Consider the following 17,984-nt stretch of genomic DNA (forward strand, 5'->3'; position numbering starts at 1 on the left):
AAAGATTGTGCTCATGCTTTGTTTCTAAGTAACTTTTTTTTTTTTTTTTGAATATCAGAATCCTACTCCATTATGCTAAATATTCTCATCCCTTAACAGATGTGGTGATCTCTGGTCAATTTCTTTGTCATCTACAGCTTGTAAAGGTGAATTCTTCATGACTGCATGGAAGCAAAATTAGTAATAAACTCTCTCCTGCTTTTTAAATCTACATCTCACCCCTTGGCCAGATCATTTGTAGCCATAGCCTTAACTTGCACTGTTATTCTGATGACATTCAGGTATATCTCAGTACACACACCCTCAGATTCACCTCTCAATGAAGGAGAGCTTGACGGTCAGTGTTTGGCCAGACAGGTGCGCAGTCGTTTCCTCGGAATGGGTAGGGAGATGGAATTAGTTTTGTTCTGTTCAGGTATATGTAAAACAGGGAATGTGAACATTTCCAGAGTGTGGCTAATGACTCCGGCAGATCTGACTATAACAGCTTAGGGGAGAAAACCAGAAGGACACACAGACACAGTAGCACTCAAACAGTTTGGCATCCCTCCGCTCCACCATCCACAAACTGGAGTGATCGCATACGAGCGGTGGAATAGCAGCACAAGCATCTTAGGAACAACCATCTATGACCATGATAGGTATGGGCCAATCCAGGAGTTCCACACGCAGACCCAGAATGGCACCAAGGAGTCATCAATGAAACACTCTCTTAAACCTGGCCTACATTAATTTGGATATGTTGACACAAAACATATTGATCAGATCTTGTCCATGTAGCTTTTATTCCCTTCTAATACTCAAAAATAAAAGTGCACTGTCTTGTTCTATTCAGAGTGCTATCCATGACATTTACTTCAGGCTTGCTGTGAACATCACTAAAAGGCATACTGACAAAGATATCTTTAAAAAGGTAAATGTGTTTTGGGAGATTTTGAGAAGTTATGCTATGCAAACAATATAAATCTTAAATACATGTGTGTTCTATTAATTTGCCGTTTCAACATGTTGAATTGAGCTATCTGTGTGGAATGAAGTCTTTTTTATTGTTGGCTGCACAGACTAAGTTCATCCTTCCATGAGGTTCAGATTGGTAAGTACTTAGTACTATTTTGTTCAATTATAGCAGCGGCCTATGCACTAAGCAATGTGTCACGCAGTCAACGGGGAAGTCGGACTCCACTTCCCAGAATGCTCGAGAGGAACATGTGATCTTCCCCCACACCTGTCAGCGATCACAGTCGTCGGAATTCTAATGTCTTGCACCTGATGGACTCCTGTTTCTATCTTTATAAGCTGGGACTTTACTTGGACTCTTTGTGAGGTATTGTTCCCATGCAATTACTGAGTGGTTTATCTAGAGTGTATTTCCTGTGTATCGACTTCTCGCTATTCCTGACCAACAAGCAGTACAGCAAGCTTAGTTGGTACAGCTTGTAGATAGCATCAAGGAAAAGACCAGCCAGCTTCGGGGAATGCAGCCGACAGATTCGACATCCAGGACAGCTCCCGTTAACCCAGTGACAACGCCGACCCTAACAACTATTTGCCAATAGGATCAGACCAAGCTAAGATTTCTTTCGTGGTGTCCCGATTAGCAGAAAAGGCATTAGAATGGGCTACTGCTAGCTGGCCTGCCTTCAATGGATGGACATATGAGCATTTTTTTTGAAGGAGTTTAAACTAGTTTTTGATCACCCCTATGAGGGAAAAGTAAGCGGAGAACTGTTAACCCAACTACGTCAGGGCCCACGCTCTGTAGTGGAAGACGCACTGGAATTCAGAACTCTCGCAGCCAGTAGCGGTTGGAATGAGACGGCCCTTCTAGTGATGTTTAGACATGGACTGAACCCGGAAGTTCTCAATGAGCTTGCCAGTAAGGATGACGGATTGAGTTTAGATCAACTGATATCACTGGCCATCAAGCTAGATCATTTAATGAACTCCAGAAGGAAAAAGGGAAGTGCATGAGGCCCATGAAACACATCATGTCCTGTTAGAGTTCCCAGGGACATTGAGATTCCGGAACCCATGGTATGTGAATCATCCCGGTTATCACAGGAAGAGAGGCAACACCGTTTTTCCCAGCAGTTGTGTTTTTTTTGTGGACAACCTGGTCACCGCATCAGAGACTGTCGGGAAAGCACATGGAGTTCACTCCGCATGCTAACGTGGTGAGTATTCCCACGAAGGGGCTGGTTTCTAAATCTGTACTGCTACCTGTTAGGTTGTGCTTTCACCCTAAGGTTGTTGTCGTTTCAGCACTAATCCACTCTGGAGCCGAGGGGAACTTCATACATGCTCAGATAGTGGAGAAACTACGCATCCCTGTCAAGAATCTCCGGATTTCCCTAGAAGTTACTGCATTAGATGGAGATCCTGAGGGATTTCAGCCAATCACCCATGTCACCATCCCTATTGAGACACATGCTAGTGCACTGCATTCTGAGAAGTTATCCTTCCTAATCCTAGATCAAACTGACTTTGACGTCATCTTTGGGCTTCCGTGGTTAGAAAAACATAACCCGACCATTTCTTGGACTGATCGTACTGTTACGCAATGGTTGGATTACTGTTTCAAAAATTGTCTTAATTCTTCTATCGCCATCAGATCAACCACTACTGAAAGCCCAGACACTGAGTCTCCCACAAGAATACCTAGATTTAAAGGAGGTGTTTGGTAAGAAGAATGCCACTAAATTACCAGCCCACAGACCCTATGATTGTGCTATAGACTTGGTTTCAGAACCCATGCTGCCCAAAGCCAGAGTATATCCCCTAACTCAAGAGGAACAGAAGGCCCTGGACAGCTATATTGATGAAGCCTTAGATCAGGGCTTTATTCGCCCTTCCACCTTTCCCATAGCCTCTAGTTTCTTTTTTGTAAAGAAGGATGGAGGGCTTAGACCGTGTATTGATTACAGGGCTCTTAATCAAATCTCCAAGGCATATCCATATCCTTTACCCCTGGTCCCAGTAGCACTGGAACAACTGCAAGGGGCCCAATATTTTACCAAGTTAGACGCCCCCTCTGTGTTCCAGGTGTTCATTAGTGATGTACTGCAAGACATGTTGGGTAAATTTGTAATCGCGTATCTTTGACATCTTGGTGTATTCACCTTCCTTAGAGAAACATATCCATCACGTTAGAGAGGTGCTTATGAGACTACTACAGAATAACTTGTATCTAAAAGGTGAAAAATGTGAATTTAATTTGCGCTCAGTTGTCTTTTTGCGTATATCATTAGTCAACAGGGGATAGTTATGGACGATCATAAGGTAGAGGCAGTCATAGATTGGCCACAACCAATGTCCGTAAAAGAGTTGCAGAAGTTTTTGGGTTTTGCTAACTTCTATCGTCGCTTCATTAGGAATTTCAGTGGTATTGCGGCTCCATTAACTTCACTGCTGAAAGGGAACCCTAAGAGAATCAACTGGAATGCTCAGGCAGAAAAGGCCTTCCAAGACCTTAAGAAGGCTTTCACCCAAGCCCTGATACTGGCTCATCCTGATCCTAAGCTGCCTTTTGTAGTAGAAGTAGATGCGTCAGAAACAGGGGTGGGAGCAGTTCTGTTGCAACGGACCGGGTCTCCCATTAAACTACACCCCATAGCATTTTTTTCGCATAAATTCTCAGACGGAACGAAATTATGGAATAGGAGATAGAGAATTGTTGGCTATTAAATTAGCTCTTGAAGAATGGCGACATTGGTTGGAGGGTGCCAATCATCCATTCACTGTACTTATGGATCATAAAAATTTAGAATATCTCCGGACAGCTAAAAGGCTCAATGCCAGACAGACCAGGTGGTCTTTGTTTTTCTCACGCTTTCAACTTAGTATCACCTATAGACCCGGAAGTCGCAACACCAAGGCAGATGCATTGTCTTGGAAATTTCACACCCAAATCATCCATTAGCAAGACGAAGATCCTCACCCAATTCTTCCCCCCGAGGTAAAGATATCATCCATTCGTTGGAGAATAGACGAGGAGACTGAGAAAGCTCTCCCCAGCATTCGCATACCTGAACAGTGTCCACCAGAGAAGTTGTATGTACCCCCTGCCTTCAGAACTGCACTTATCACCTGGGCACATTCATCATTAACATCAGGACACCCAGGTGAAACACGCACCCAACAACTCCTTATTAATAGGTATTGGTGGGAGGACATGATCAAAGATGTACATAATTTTGTAGCCTCATGTTCTATTTGTGCCCAATGCAAGACACCTAAAGTACTGCCAGTGGGGCGACTTCTACTCCTACCAGTTCCCAACCGGCCATGGTCACACATCGCTGTCGAATTTGTAAGAGACTTGCCAGTCTCAGACATTCACTACCATGATGATGATTGCCAGATTCTCGAAGGGAGTCAGTTTTGTGACGTTCAAAGCCCTTCCCAGTGCCTTTCAGACAGCTGAAGCCCTATATCAAGTGGTCTTCCAGGTGTATGGAATTCCAGAAGATATCTCCGACAGAGGACCCCAATTCACGTCTCAGGTATGGGCAGCGTTTTTTGAACATTTGTTGGTCTCAATCAGTCTGTCTTCAGGTTATCATCCCGAATCGAATGGACAATGTGAAAGGGCTAACCAGGAACTAGGGAAGTTCTTGCAGCTCTTCTGCCATGAAAATCCCAGAGACTGGTCACGCTATTTAATCTGGGCAGAAATAGCACAAAACTCCCTCATTAGCTCTACGACCGGTATAACCCCTTTTCAGTGTATCCTAGGCTACCAGCCACCTGTTGCACCCTGGACAGGGGTCTGAACCGATGTTCCGGCGGTAGATGAATGGATGAAGAGTGAGCAGGTATGGGAACAAACACACTGCGGAATAGAAGAGGCTATTCATCGGCAAAAGGTACAGTCGGATAAACACAGGGGTCCGACACCCACCTACAATCCAGGAGATCGAGTGTGGTTGTCCACCAAGAACTTCAGACGTCCTGAGGGGACTTGTAAAAAATTCTCCCAAATACACTGGACCTTTCAGAATCTTGAAGAGAATCAATGATGTTACTTAAGCTAGACTTACCCCCAAGGTTCCGTTCATCTAATTCTTTCCATGTTTCTCTGCTCAAACCTGTGGTTACAGGACCCTTGGACGAGGTGACACCAGGTACTACGCCACCGGAGTGGATGGAAGGAACGCCGGTATATGCTGTCCGGAGACTGCTAGATTCCCGCAGGTGTGGTGGACTATTGCAGTACCTCGTGGACTGGGAAGGCTACGGTCCAGAGGAAAGGTCCTGGGTACCGGCTAAAGATGTGCTGGATTTGGGACTTATCCGGGACTTTCACAGTCGGCACCCGGAGAGACCGGCCCCACGTCCACAAGGCCGCCCACGCAAGGGACTCTCCTGCTCCCGGCCAGCCTTTCCCCACACCTGTCAGCGATCACAGTCGCCGGAATTCTAATGTCTTGAACCTGATGGACTCCTGTTTCTTTCTTTATAAGCTGGGACTTTACTTGGACTCTTTGCGAGGTATTGTTCCCATGCAATTACTGCACGGTTTATCTATAGTGTATTTCCTGTGTATCGACTTCTCGCTATTCCTGACCCGGTTTTGTGTATTGTTTTGCCCTTGTGTACCTCTGCCTGCCTGGACTGATTTGTGTATTTGTGTCTGATTTACTTTGGATTAAACTTGGACTTGGATATATGTTTTCTCCCTCTGGGGATTCTCCTGATTACCTCAGGTATTAAATCTCTTCCCCTTTTACCTGCGAGCGTCTGCGATTCTGTTCACACCTTACACAATGGAAGGACCCCCTTATATTGTTACTATGTCAAGCATGAAGAATCCTTTTGGTGTATATATAAATAGCTGGTATTTGTGATTTGTAGCAATTCTTTTCAGTAATAACAATGCAGCACCTTCCTTCCTAGACATGGTTCTAATGGACTATGCCATGTTATTTTGTGATGACAAGGCAACTAAAGTAATCTTCTGGGAGTTGAGAGGTCAAATAAAGTTATCCAAAAAAAATGCAAATTGTTTATTACTCAAAGGTAACTTTCTTTGAGCTTTTGCACTCAGAACAGAGTGCTGCACAGGCAAACTACACATAATGCTCATGTTTGTTATGTATAAGGCATTATTTCCTAAAACCAGCAAAAACATTTGTCATTATAGTGAGAAAATGTAACTTTACAAAATGACTTGTTGTGAAATTAGTAATCCATTAATGTTTACCAGAATCTCAAAATGAGAAATATTAAATGTATCTATTAGATTTAAGATTATTTACCTGAACAGCTTTCTTGCATTGTAGACAAATGAGCCATATATGAGTCTAGATCAACTAATTTTAAAAACATGCATCCAGGGGCCATACTCCTGTCTTTTGCTTGGACCTCCAGAGTCACCAAATCCAATTCTGGATTTGTGCATTTAATTGTTCAAAAAGGGAGTTTGATACAAACCAAATAAAATCTACTAATTGTAGATTAAATTGCATTCTTTACATATTAAATGAAAGATACAGCATTACTGACAAACACATTATTAACAGAAAAGAGTAGATTAATAACAGCAGGAATTGTCAGTGCCTCTGTTCTTTTCAGAGATACTACAATCAAAAAGCGGCAACTTAGTGTGACCTTGAATTGCAAAATGGCAGAATTCCAATAAAAACAAATAAAACAAATGTTCAACAGTTAATTTCGGTCTTTAATCCACTTTAAAACATTAGCAACATATACTCTATCATCTTTTCTGTTTTTATATATAATATTTTTTGGTGTGTGTCTGATATATTTTGGTATATGGCCAACATACACTTACCAGCCATTTTATTAGGTACCTGTTCAATTGCTTGCTAACACAAATAGCTAATCAGCCAATCACATGGCTGCAACTCAATGCATTTAGGCATGTAGAGGTCGTCAAGACAACTTGCTGAAGTGCAGACCGAGCATCAGAAAGGGGAAGAAAGGTGATTTAACAGACTTTGAACGGGGAATGTTTGTTGGTGCAAGACGGGCTGGTCTGAGTATTTCAGAAACTGCTGATCTACTGGGATTTTCACACACAACCATCTCTAGGGTTTACAGAGAATGGTCAGAAAAAGAGGAAATATCGAGTGAGCGGCAGTTGTGTGGATGAAAATGCCTTGTTGATGTGAGAGGTCAGAGGAGAATGGACAGACTGGTTTGAGATGATAGAAAGGCAAGAGTAACTCAAATAACCAATCAAAATCTTGGAGGAATGTTTCCAATACCTTGTTGAAAGTATGTCACGAAGAATTAAGGCAGGCAGTTCTGAAAGCAAAAGGGGGTCCAACCTTTTTCTAGGTATACCTAATAAAGTGGCTGGTGAGTGTATATGCACATAAATTGCCATATATGTCACATGTATGACAGTAAAGGACAAATATAAAAATACAAAGGAAACTGAACAGAACCAAAATGTCTGTCTCTAAAGTTATAATTTCACAGAAAAAGGAAAAGAATGAATTTTTGACATAATGTAAAAGGCATTTTCAAACAAAAAATGGTTTTGTTCAGATAGCCAAATATGTTAATATGTCATGCAGGCAACTACAGAATTATTGGCACCTTTCATGAAAATGTACCCATATGTTCAATATTTTAAAGTAAACCAGTGAAATTTACTTCTGGCTTGCTTTAGTGACATTAGGGGGGAATAACAGAACTGAGCTGATTATTGTTATGCTTAACAAGGTTAGAGAATACATTATCAGTTCTTGATATTCTTGGGTCTTGTGGACTGCCCTCTTCAATACACAATACAGGTCTTTTTTAACTGGCATCAAGTCTGAAAACTAAGAGAGCCATTATAAAATGTACTATGTGTTCTGGCAAACGTCTGTGTGGATTTTGTTATGTGTTTGGGGTCATTATCTTGTTGATATGGTCAAGACAGATTTAGTACAATTATGAAACTGATTTTTACAACCAATGATCAACCTTCATATTTGATAGTGGATACCAGGTGCTTTTCATTCTATACAGTTTTTTTGTTACAGAATATAACAATAATATGCATGACCAAAAGTTAAAATTCATCTGACCACATCACACAATTTTCTTTATAGTCTGAATGACATTCTTTCATGGAACTCTTCCAAAAAGCTTCTGGTGATGGAGTATCTAAAAGTGGATTTTGAAATTTTAAAACCTTATGCAGATCTGGGTTTCTGGGATCCTCTTTGCCTGTCTCACTATCTTCCACACTGTATGTAGGGACTATATGCTCAGTGTGGAGTTCCTGGACACAAGCAGAAATCTGTTTTTGAATTAAATTATTATCCTTAAACACTCTAGTTGGAATGATTTCTATTAGATAAATGGTAATTTCTCCAAACAAGGAATACTTGAATCATTATATGCATTATGAAGGAATTTATTGTTTTGCATTGTCCTATATCTGTGTTACATATTCTGTATTGTGTGTGCCTGTACTGTGACTGTATTTAGAACATTCGTCTGTCTATTCTTGTTTATCCCTATATGGTCATGTTTGTCACACCAGTTACTTGTCCTGTATGAGCTGGGTCTTGCCATCAGTCCAGCTATATAACTGTGTTAGCCCAATGTCTTACAGGCTGGCTAGGTGTCTGGTACCTGTGCGCAACAAGATCACTGAACAGATATCAGGAGTCCCCTGGATTTCCGAAGGGTTTGAAATTTTACAATGGTGCCGTGACCCAGATAGGCCATTTGATCTCAACGCTGTAGGTGAGTGCCCATTTTGAAGCAAACCCTAATTTCCAGTAAGGTTATCCCCCTCTCACTGACAGAATGGAGGGGAAGACCGCGGTAGTGTGTTTAGGCCTGTATCATGGCCTGTTACCGTAAGCCCATGGCAGGAAAATTAGATACCACACAGAGGGGTGGTAGGGTGGCACCTGATTGGTCTGATAATGTTTTCATTGTCAGAGTGGATGAACAGCTATATAAACCTATAGACTCATCTAGTTTGGAAAAATAATATCAAAAGAAAGTGCCTGTATATTCAGATAAAATATGGTCCCTAGATGAGAAGCTACATATGCCGTTCTGGCAAACTCATAATGCATGTCTTAATGCATGCTGCCTCCAAGGCAAAATAGGCCTGTGGAAGCATAAACGTAAGGACAGGTTGATTTAAAATAACTCTGATACAGTGACTGGGACTAACTACCTGGACAGCTCAGGGTTGAGTTACAATTGAAGCTGTATTAAAAAAAAAGGCCAAAGTAGCGCTGACCTGTGACCTGTACTGGGGTATGTGCAAGTTTCATGGATGTCCTGTGTTGTCATGGTGGCATTTAGTGTCATCAATCAACTCATGGGGCAAAGTTTTATTTTTATGCCTGAATGGGTCCAAATCTCATGTAGACTGTGACTAACTAAAGGTTGAACATGTTTGTTCTTTTAGAATACCTGCATTCATTAGGACAAAGCATCATGAGAAAAAGCTTAATCAATCCTCTGTTCACTATTTTGGACTGCTGGTTTTACAGGCTCAGGAGTTACTGCTGTGCGATAGTATGTGTCATTTATGACCTGATACATTAGCACAACTGCAGTCTTTTGTGTGGTTGTGCAATTACTGACCTTAATTTTACTTACTAACCTTAAATTAAGGCTTACGTGAAAATCTGCTTATCCACTATGCGATCTAACTAAAATCAGAAAAGCAGAGAGAGTTTCAGCTAACTTATGATCGTTTAAGAGCTTTCATTCTCTACATTTCATCTCTCTTAAATCTGCGTTATGCAGTGCCCTAGGTTTAACTGTTGCAAGTATGGTTTAAAAGCAAATGTTTTGTCAATTCTAAGTATGTTCATTGCGTATGCCATGATTTTGGCTCTTTATGGAAACAACTGTGTTAGCCCAATGTCTTACGGGCTGGCTAGGTGTCTGGTACCTGCGCGCAACAATAAAGATCACTGTACAGACATCATCATTTCCCTAGCACTAACTGGGTTTAAAACCTGGGGCTATGGGTTCGAAGTGTTAGCTAACGTGGTTTTGTACTATGTGAAACAAAATATTCAACCTACAGCAAAGAATAGATGAACATCTGTTACTAAAAAGAACTAAACCAGACACAAGAAGTAAAATAATAGTAGTGTTATTGATCGTAGTATTGTTTGATCAATGGCAAACTATAAAGAAAAGAAAATAAATAAAACATAAAATAAACTAATAAAACTTAAAGTTTGAGCTATAGGCAAACTGTGTTCTTAGAAAATTACTTTTCCGTTCCCAAAACGCTTAACCAACCAAAATACAGTACACAGGCCTTCCTCAACAAAGAGCCTGCACGGGGAAACTCTCCCTCCAAACGATGGAGAGAAGGATAAACAACAGTAGCTTCTATAAGAAACTAACTATTGCTTTCACAAATGTAAGATAATAAACAGCCCAAACAACATTTATACAGAACTATGCAAACTTTCAGCGTTATTAAAGGTGAAAATGGGCCCACTCACACACATGCACACACTCACAAAACAGGAAGCCTGTTGCAGGCCTGAACGATGCTTGGGTGTGGTGTGGCTAGACGGCAAGCCCCTTCTAGTTACTCAAACAACTCTTCTACTCACAATTAGGCAGTTCAAATGAAGGAGTGTGAAAATGTGGGTGGTGGGAGGTAGCGGCTGCAGAGGAATCATCAGAGGACCCACACAGCTCCTCGGCTGCTGCGGAGTCTGTCTGACCTTGGTCTTGGGACCTTCCTGGACTTGGTGCGATACTACAGGGCAGTCCACCTTCTGAGCACCACCAATTGCAAGCGCACAATGCTAACCCGCTATTAATTAACACTAACCAGCAGGCTACAGCAGTTTCAGTACTACAGCAGTTTCTCACAACTACTGCGAAACTAGTCTATGAAGTAATGACAAACAGTACCCAAACTCCACTCACTTTTAGCTCTGAAAAGAAAGTTTAGAGTACTACTTATCTACTCTTAATCCTATTTTCTCCCACTCATTGTTCTTTTATGATTTGAAACTGGATAGATGCCACCGCGCTCCCACTCGTCGCCCGCTACAAGGACAGCGTCACCGCGCAGTTATTGTGAAGCTCCACAATTTCCAAGATAAAGTCTTGATTATGCAGGCAGCACGAAGAGCACGGGGGCTGTCTTATAAAGGTTCCCACATTTCAGTGTATGAGGACATTTCGGCCGCGGTGGTCAGGAAGTGGCAGGAGTTTCACCTGGTTAAGCAGCAGCTAAGGGATCAAGGAATCGTTTTGGTATGTTATACTCAGCAGTGCTCCGTGTCAGCCACGATGGCCAGGAGAAATTCTTCAGACAACCGCAAGATGTTATTACCTTCCTCAGAAGCATTGAAATTGCTCCATCCGGCTCACCGGGTATCAAGTCGGCTCCAGTGTGAGCGGAAAAAAAAGTGGTCGGTCTGCACCGAATGGAGTGGAATGCATGTGGAATGGAGTGTATTATAAAAAGACTTGGTTTTTGCTTTAATTGTTAGGGCTGCGAGGTGCTCGCAAGGACGTGCTGCAGGATGACCATCTCTGCTGAAAACAAACTGGTCCAGTATCCCTCCCTTTAAGTTTGGAGAGCAGAACGTGTTGTAGAACTTGTTACAGAGTTCGGGCAAAAATGCCCATAGCCTACCCCAAACGGTTTGTTCTGATTACTTTACATGTACATAGTTTTTGTTCTCTGAGAAGCGTTTTGATCCTCTTTCCTTTTTCTTTGTTTTATTATGTTTATTCTTATAATCCGGGAGTAAGGATCTTTGAAACTGCAGTCAGAGAGGAAAAGATAACATATATGGGAATATATACATATATTTTAATATATGAGTGATAAGGCTAGACTTAAAGTATGCTGTTGGAATGTAAGAGGAATACACAACCCAATTAAGAGAAAAAAGATACTTAGTTTCCTTAAGAAATCAGGGGTTCACATAGCACTGTTGCAAGAGATCCATCTTTCTGATAAAGAACACTTAAAATTGAAGAGAGATTGGGTGGGGGATGTGTATGGAGGTTTTCCTTTGGTAGCAAAAGTAGAGGAGTAGTCATTTTAGTTCATAAACGGCTGCCACTCTCAGAGGTACAGACCATCTCTGATAAAGCTGGTAGATATATTATGTTAAAAGGTTCTCTGTATGGCCAGGCAGTCTCATTTGTGAATGTATACTTCCCACCCGTGCAAACAAATGATTTTATTTCCCTTGTTTTCTCTAAATTTGCAGATTGGATTTGTGATAATACCGTGATTGCTGGGGATTTTAACTGTTATTTCTCTTCCCAGCTGGATAGATCTCCCCCATCACAGAAAGCAATGTCTGGTAGAGCCAGAGCAATTCTGGACACCTGTAATGAATTTGGATTGGCTGATACTTGGCGTGTTCCACACCCGAATGATAAAGAATTTACATTCTTTTCCCCAGTCCACAAATCTAGCAGCAGAATTTATTTCATATTAACTCTTAAGGTGTCACTGCAAAAGGTTCATGCATGTTCGATAGGAGACATTATAATCTCAGATCATGCTGCGGTGTTTATTGAGATGAATATCCCTAATATGGCAGCCCAGAGTAGGCCATGCCATTGTAATCCATTTCTAGTGCATGATCCTGATTTTAAGAAATACTTGAATAAGCATCTAGGATATTTCTTTAAAGAAAATAATACACCAGATGTCTCACCTAGTATATTATGGGATACAGCTAAAGCCTATATTCGAGGTTTGGTGATAGCCTACACTGCTAGTCAAAGAAAGAATAGTAGACTAGAACAGAGGAAATTGGAGCTTGAATTATATGATATACGGCAGAGGTTTAATGCTTTCCCATCAGATGAACTGCTAAGTGAATTACAGACAGTTAAAACCTCCTTAGAGGCAATATTGACAAAGAAGGCAGAAAAATCTATCTTCTTTGCTAGGCAGCACATGTACGAGTTCGCAAATAAACCCAATAGATACCTGGCCAATTTATTAAGAAGCAGATCATATAACCAAAGCATATCTGGGATTAAAGATACAAAGGGGAACCTTAAATATGCCAACAACAAAATAAACGACATTTTTAGGGATTTTTATAAACGGCTATATTCATCTCAATTAAAATGTGACTCTAGGGAGGCTATGATTATTTTTTTTTCAAAATTGGATCGTCCTAAAGTATCTGTTCAGCAAAAAGAAGATCTATGTAGACCAATAAGTGTTGGGGAGATAAAGAGAACTATTATGCTGCTGCCTAATAACAAAACACCAGGTCCGGATGTGCTTAATGCAGAATTTTATAAAGGACTTGTAGACACATTAATATCACCTCTACATGAAATGATAAAATTTTCATTCATGTCAGGATCCCTACCCGCCTCCTTAAGGGAAGCTAATATTTCGTTAGTGCTAAAAAAAGGTAAACCACCAGAAGAATGTTCCTCCTACAGACCGATCTCTGTTTTGAATATAGACTTTAAATTATTAGCTAAAATTCTTGCTCTAAGATTAGAAAAGGTTTTGCCATTTCTAGTCGCTAATGATCAGGGCAGATATTCTTCACATAACGTCAGGAGTCAGGAAGCTACTAAATATCATTCAACATGCATCTTCCTATTGCCCAGAGTCTTTAGTTATTTCACTTGACGCTGAGAAAGCCTTTGATCGCCTGGAATGGCCTTATTTAATTTTTACCTAAATTTGATTTGGGAGATAATTTTATCAAATGGATACAGATTTTTTACACATCCCCATCTTCAGCTGTTATAACAAATGGCTGTAGGTCTACAAATTTCAATATCGGTTGTGGTACTAGACAGGGCTGCCCGATGAGTGCATTATTATTCTCACTTGCTATGGAACCTCTTGCTACAGCCATAAGGCAGAATATGGACATTCAAGGTATTACTCTGGGGAATCGCCAGCATATTTCCTTATATGCTGACGATGTTCTATTATTTGTAAGTTCTCCAAAGCAGTCGATTCCTAGATTACTACAGATCATTAATACATATGGTGCATTCTCTGGGTACAAAATTAATTTCTCTAAAAGTGAAGCCATGGCTCTCAAGAATTCTTCTGATATAAATCCAAGCACCGCCCATCCATTCCGATGGTCTCCGTCAGGTTTTACATATTTAGGGATAAAAATTTCTCCCCAGCTAAAAGATCTCTTCAAACTTAACTTCGCTCCTCTTCTTTCGGCTGTTAAAAGTGACTTAGACAGATGGTGCAATTTACCCTTATCTTTGTTTGGGCGAATTCATTTAATTAAAATGAATATCCTACCATGGTTTTTGTATATCTTTCAAATGATCCCAGTGCTTCTATCAAGAAAAAATCTGGCGCAAATAAATGGTACCCTAATTTCTTTTATCTGGCGAGGAAGAAGACCAAGATTAAGGTACAGCTTTCTAAGTCTAACTTCGAAACTGGGATGTTTAGCAGCACCTTCACTGAAACTCTATCAGCTGTCAGCACAGCTTAAATATATTCTAGAATGGTTTATCAATGATCCCAATTTGACTTGGATTAGCTCTGAGGCGGCTTCGCTAAAGAATATTCCCCTTCATAATCTTCTTTATATATCTCAGGCTACTGTTGCAGAGGTAACAAGAAACAATATGATACTGAAGAACATGGTTTATACCTGGAAGCAAGTAAGGAGACTAGAAGGATTCAGTAACTGCTTTTCCTTATTAACTCCCCTACATGAAAATCCAGATTTCCCCCCGGGTCTCAACTCTGGGCTTAATGGCTGGAAACTAAAAGGGATACAAGTGATTGGAGACTGCAGATTGGAGATATCCTCTCATTCCAAGAGCTTAGAAATAGGAGTCTGATTTTCTAAGTTACCTACAGATACGAAGTTTTACACATACCATGTTAAAGAAGTTTATAGGAGGCTTTGCTATATCGCCTATTGAGATATTATTGAGAGACACTATTCAATTAAGGGCTGTGTCAAGAAAATTCTATAATGTGTTATGCAATACCAATATGGACAATTCAGAAAAGGTTAAGCAAGCAAGCAAGCAAAATTTATTTATATAGCGCTTTTTACAACAGGTGTTGTCACAAAGCAGCTTTACAGAACAATCAGTATTACAGAGAGAAGAGAAAAGAAGAAAGAAAATAGTTAAAAGGTTATGGGAGGCAGATCTTGACTGTACAATTGATTTGGAAGACTGGAGAACTATATGTGGACATCCCTCACATGCGCTAGCCAGTAATGCAGATTGGGAAAGGCAATTTAAAATACTACACCGTCTTTTTTACACACCAGAATCTAGGAATAGGATGAATCCAAAACTGTCTAAATATTGTAACAAGTGTCATACTGCGGTTGGATCACTATATCACTGTTTGTGGGATTGTCCCCATATACAGGACTTTTGGTCTAAAGTCACTGGTGAGATGGAGAAGATTTTTCATTGTTCTTTTAAGTTAGATGCCAAGATCTGCTTGTTGGATGTCAAAAATGGATTGCCAATGGGTTTCACAGGCACATAGTTATTGTTTATTCTTTTGTACTGTGCTAAAAAGTGCATTTTGAGTCTCTGGATAACAGACAAGGTTCCATCAGTAAATCAATGGCAACAATCTGTAACAAGTATTATTCCTTTTGAAGCATTTTCCTTTGCTCTAAAAGACAAACCTCATTTATTCTTCAAAATATGGGACCCATATATGGACTATTTGGGTAATGAGAAAGCCCGTAAGTTTATTTCTGGACTTAAGTCTCTGGCCTGGAAAGAGGCTGAGCTGGCTTGAAATTCTTTGGGATTTATTGTTAAAATGCTTTTAAGGACCCTTTCTCCCCTGCCCAACTGTATACTGTGTTAAAATAATCTGTAAAATGCTCCTGTTTTTTTTCTTTTTTTTTTTCTCTTCCCCTCCTCCTACCCCTTTTCTCCTTATTTTTTTGTTAGTTCACAAGGTTATAAAAAAAGGGAAAAAAGAATTCATTTCAGTTGACTGTATTACTGCTATGGTTAAATCCCGCAATAAAAAGATTAAAAAAAAAAAAAAAAAGTGTGAGATTCAGGGAAGCTTCGGTTGGAAAGTGAACCAATTTACAATTTAACATTTTTTCTTTTTAACTTTTACAAACAGTTTGAACAAATCGATCTACTCTTCTGCCCAGTGCTGTTCTTTCTGCCTCTACCTCTGCACAACCCTCTGCAAATCCTTTGTCTCTCGCCTCTTTTACCTTTTCATCAAGTTTGGCATGAAACTCCTCCTCTGCCTGTTTTCTAGCTATTACTTTAACGTGTGTTTTGAGATTCTCTATCTCTCTGCTGTGAATCTGTATAATGAATTCAAGGTTTCTCCTTTCAACTTCAGTCCGTATTGTCTCTTCTTCCTCTCTTTCTTCTCGAAAAGACTCCAACTGCTTCTGTAGCTGTTCCTCCATTTCCTTTCTGAGTTGTTCTTCTTTTTTGTTTCTTTCTTTCTCTTCTTTCTCTCTCTGTGCCTCTAGTTGTTCCTTCATCTGTCTTATTTTTTCATTTGCCTCATTTTCAATTCTTTTCCTCTCCTGTTCTTCTTTTTCTTTTCTCTCCTTTACTTTTAAATCTTTTTCCTCAATTTCCTTTTCTTTTTCCCATTCATGTTGTCTTTGCTTTCTAATCTGCTGTAAAATCCAGGCTTCCACCATTGATGCAATTGTTTTCTCCCAATACTTCTGTTGTTTGTGCCTCCTCTTCTCCTCCTCATCTATCCTCTTTATCCACTCTCTCTGCTGAGTTATCTGCAGCTCTTGTAGCTCCTTCTTTTTACTTTCCTCCGCATGCTGGATTTTCTCTTCCAGTTCCTTTCGTCTTTTCTCCTCCTCTTCTGCCTTCTGTTTATAGTCCTGCTGTAATTTCATTAGTTCTTCTCTTACTTTCTTCTCCATGTATTCTCTTTCTTTCTCAAAGTTCTCTCGTTCTTCTTTCTGTTTCTTCTTCCATTCTTCTTCTTTCTTTCTTCTTTCCTCCTCCTCCTGATCTCTCCTTCTCTGATCTTCTTCTCTTTGTTTCTCCCACTGTTGTCTGTTCTCTTCTCTTTCTCTGTGAATCTCAGCTATCCACTCTTGCATCTTTTTCTCATCTTCTTCTCTTTTTTTCATTACATCTTCTCTTTGTATCCTTTCCATTTCGGTCATCTCTCTTTTTATGTCTAGTTCTTTTTCTTTAAATTCTTTCTCTCTTCTTCTCCCTTCTGCTTCTTGGTTATCTTTTTCTTTCTGTATCTCTATTCTCATTTTCTCCAGTTCAGCTTCATATTTGGCTTTCAGTCTTTCTTTCTCTCTTTCTATTTCCTCCTCTCTCTCCTTCAGTATTCTCTCCTGTTTTTCTTGTAGAGCTTTCTCTACCTGTTGGAACATGTCATTAGTGTAGCAGCTCCCTCTATTCACTGCCACCATGGAGTCGATCTTCTCCAGTAGATCAGTGACCTGGGTGGAGCTGCTTTTATTACTGTTGTTGAGCACATGATATCTGTTACCAAAGTCAAACAGAAATCTCTTCATGGTTGGTCCAGACTTTTCTATGTACTGTTCAATTGTGTTTCCCTTTAAAAAATCTCCTTTACTGAAGACCACTATAGTGTACATTTTACATTTTTCACCAAATGTATCCTTAATCATATTCACTGTGTCTTGCTCCTCTTGGGTGAAGCGCTGTCCAATGCTCAGCACCAATAGGAACACATGTGGACCTGGTGCTGCCATGGAGATGCATTTAGTGATTTCTTTAGTGATCTCCACATTAGGAACATTAGTATCAAACAGTCCTGGAGTGTCAACCACAATGATCTGCCTCCCATTTATGTCAGCTGACTCTTTCTGACACACAACAGTAACTGATCCACCAATATCTTCCTTAAACACGTCCTCTTTCCCCAGGATGGTGTTTCCTGTTGCACTCTTTCCAACTCCGGTCTTCCCCAGAAGAACAATCCGCAAGGCCTCAGGGCTTTTTGGTGAATCTGTACAGGGTAGATCATTGAACTTTCCATTATCCCAGATTTGTGCCATTTGGTTAGACAATCAGAC

At 40.4% G+C, this 17,984-nt stretch overlaps 1 protein-coding gene across 9 annotated transcripts in view; it reads right to left on the reverse strand.

Moving 5' to 3' along the window:
- Positions 1–17,984, reverse strand: part of LOC108438299 — a 250,795-nt gene that overhangs the window by 93,154 nt on the left and 139,657 nt on the right. The window lies entirely within an intron of this gene.

Source organism: Pygocentrus nattereri, chromosome 1, assembly GCF_015220715.1.
Source record: "Pygocentrus nattereri isolate fPygNat1 chromosome 1, fPygNat1.pri, whole genome shotgun sequence".
NCBI classification, from domain to species: Eukaryota; Metazoa; Chordata; class Actinopteri; order Characiformes; family Serrasalmidae; genus Pygocentrus; species Pygocentrus nattereri.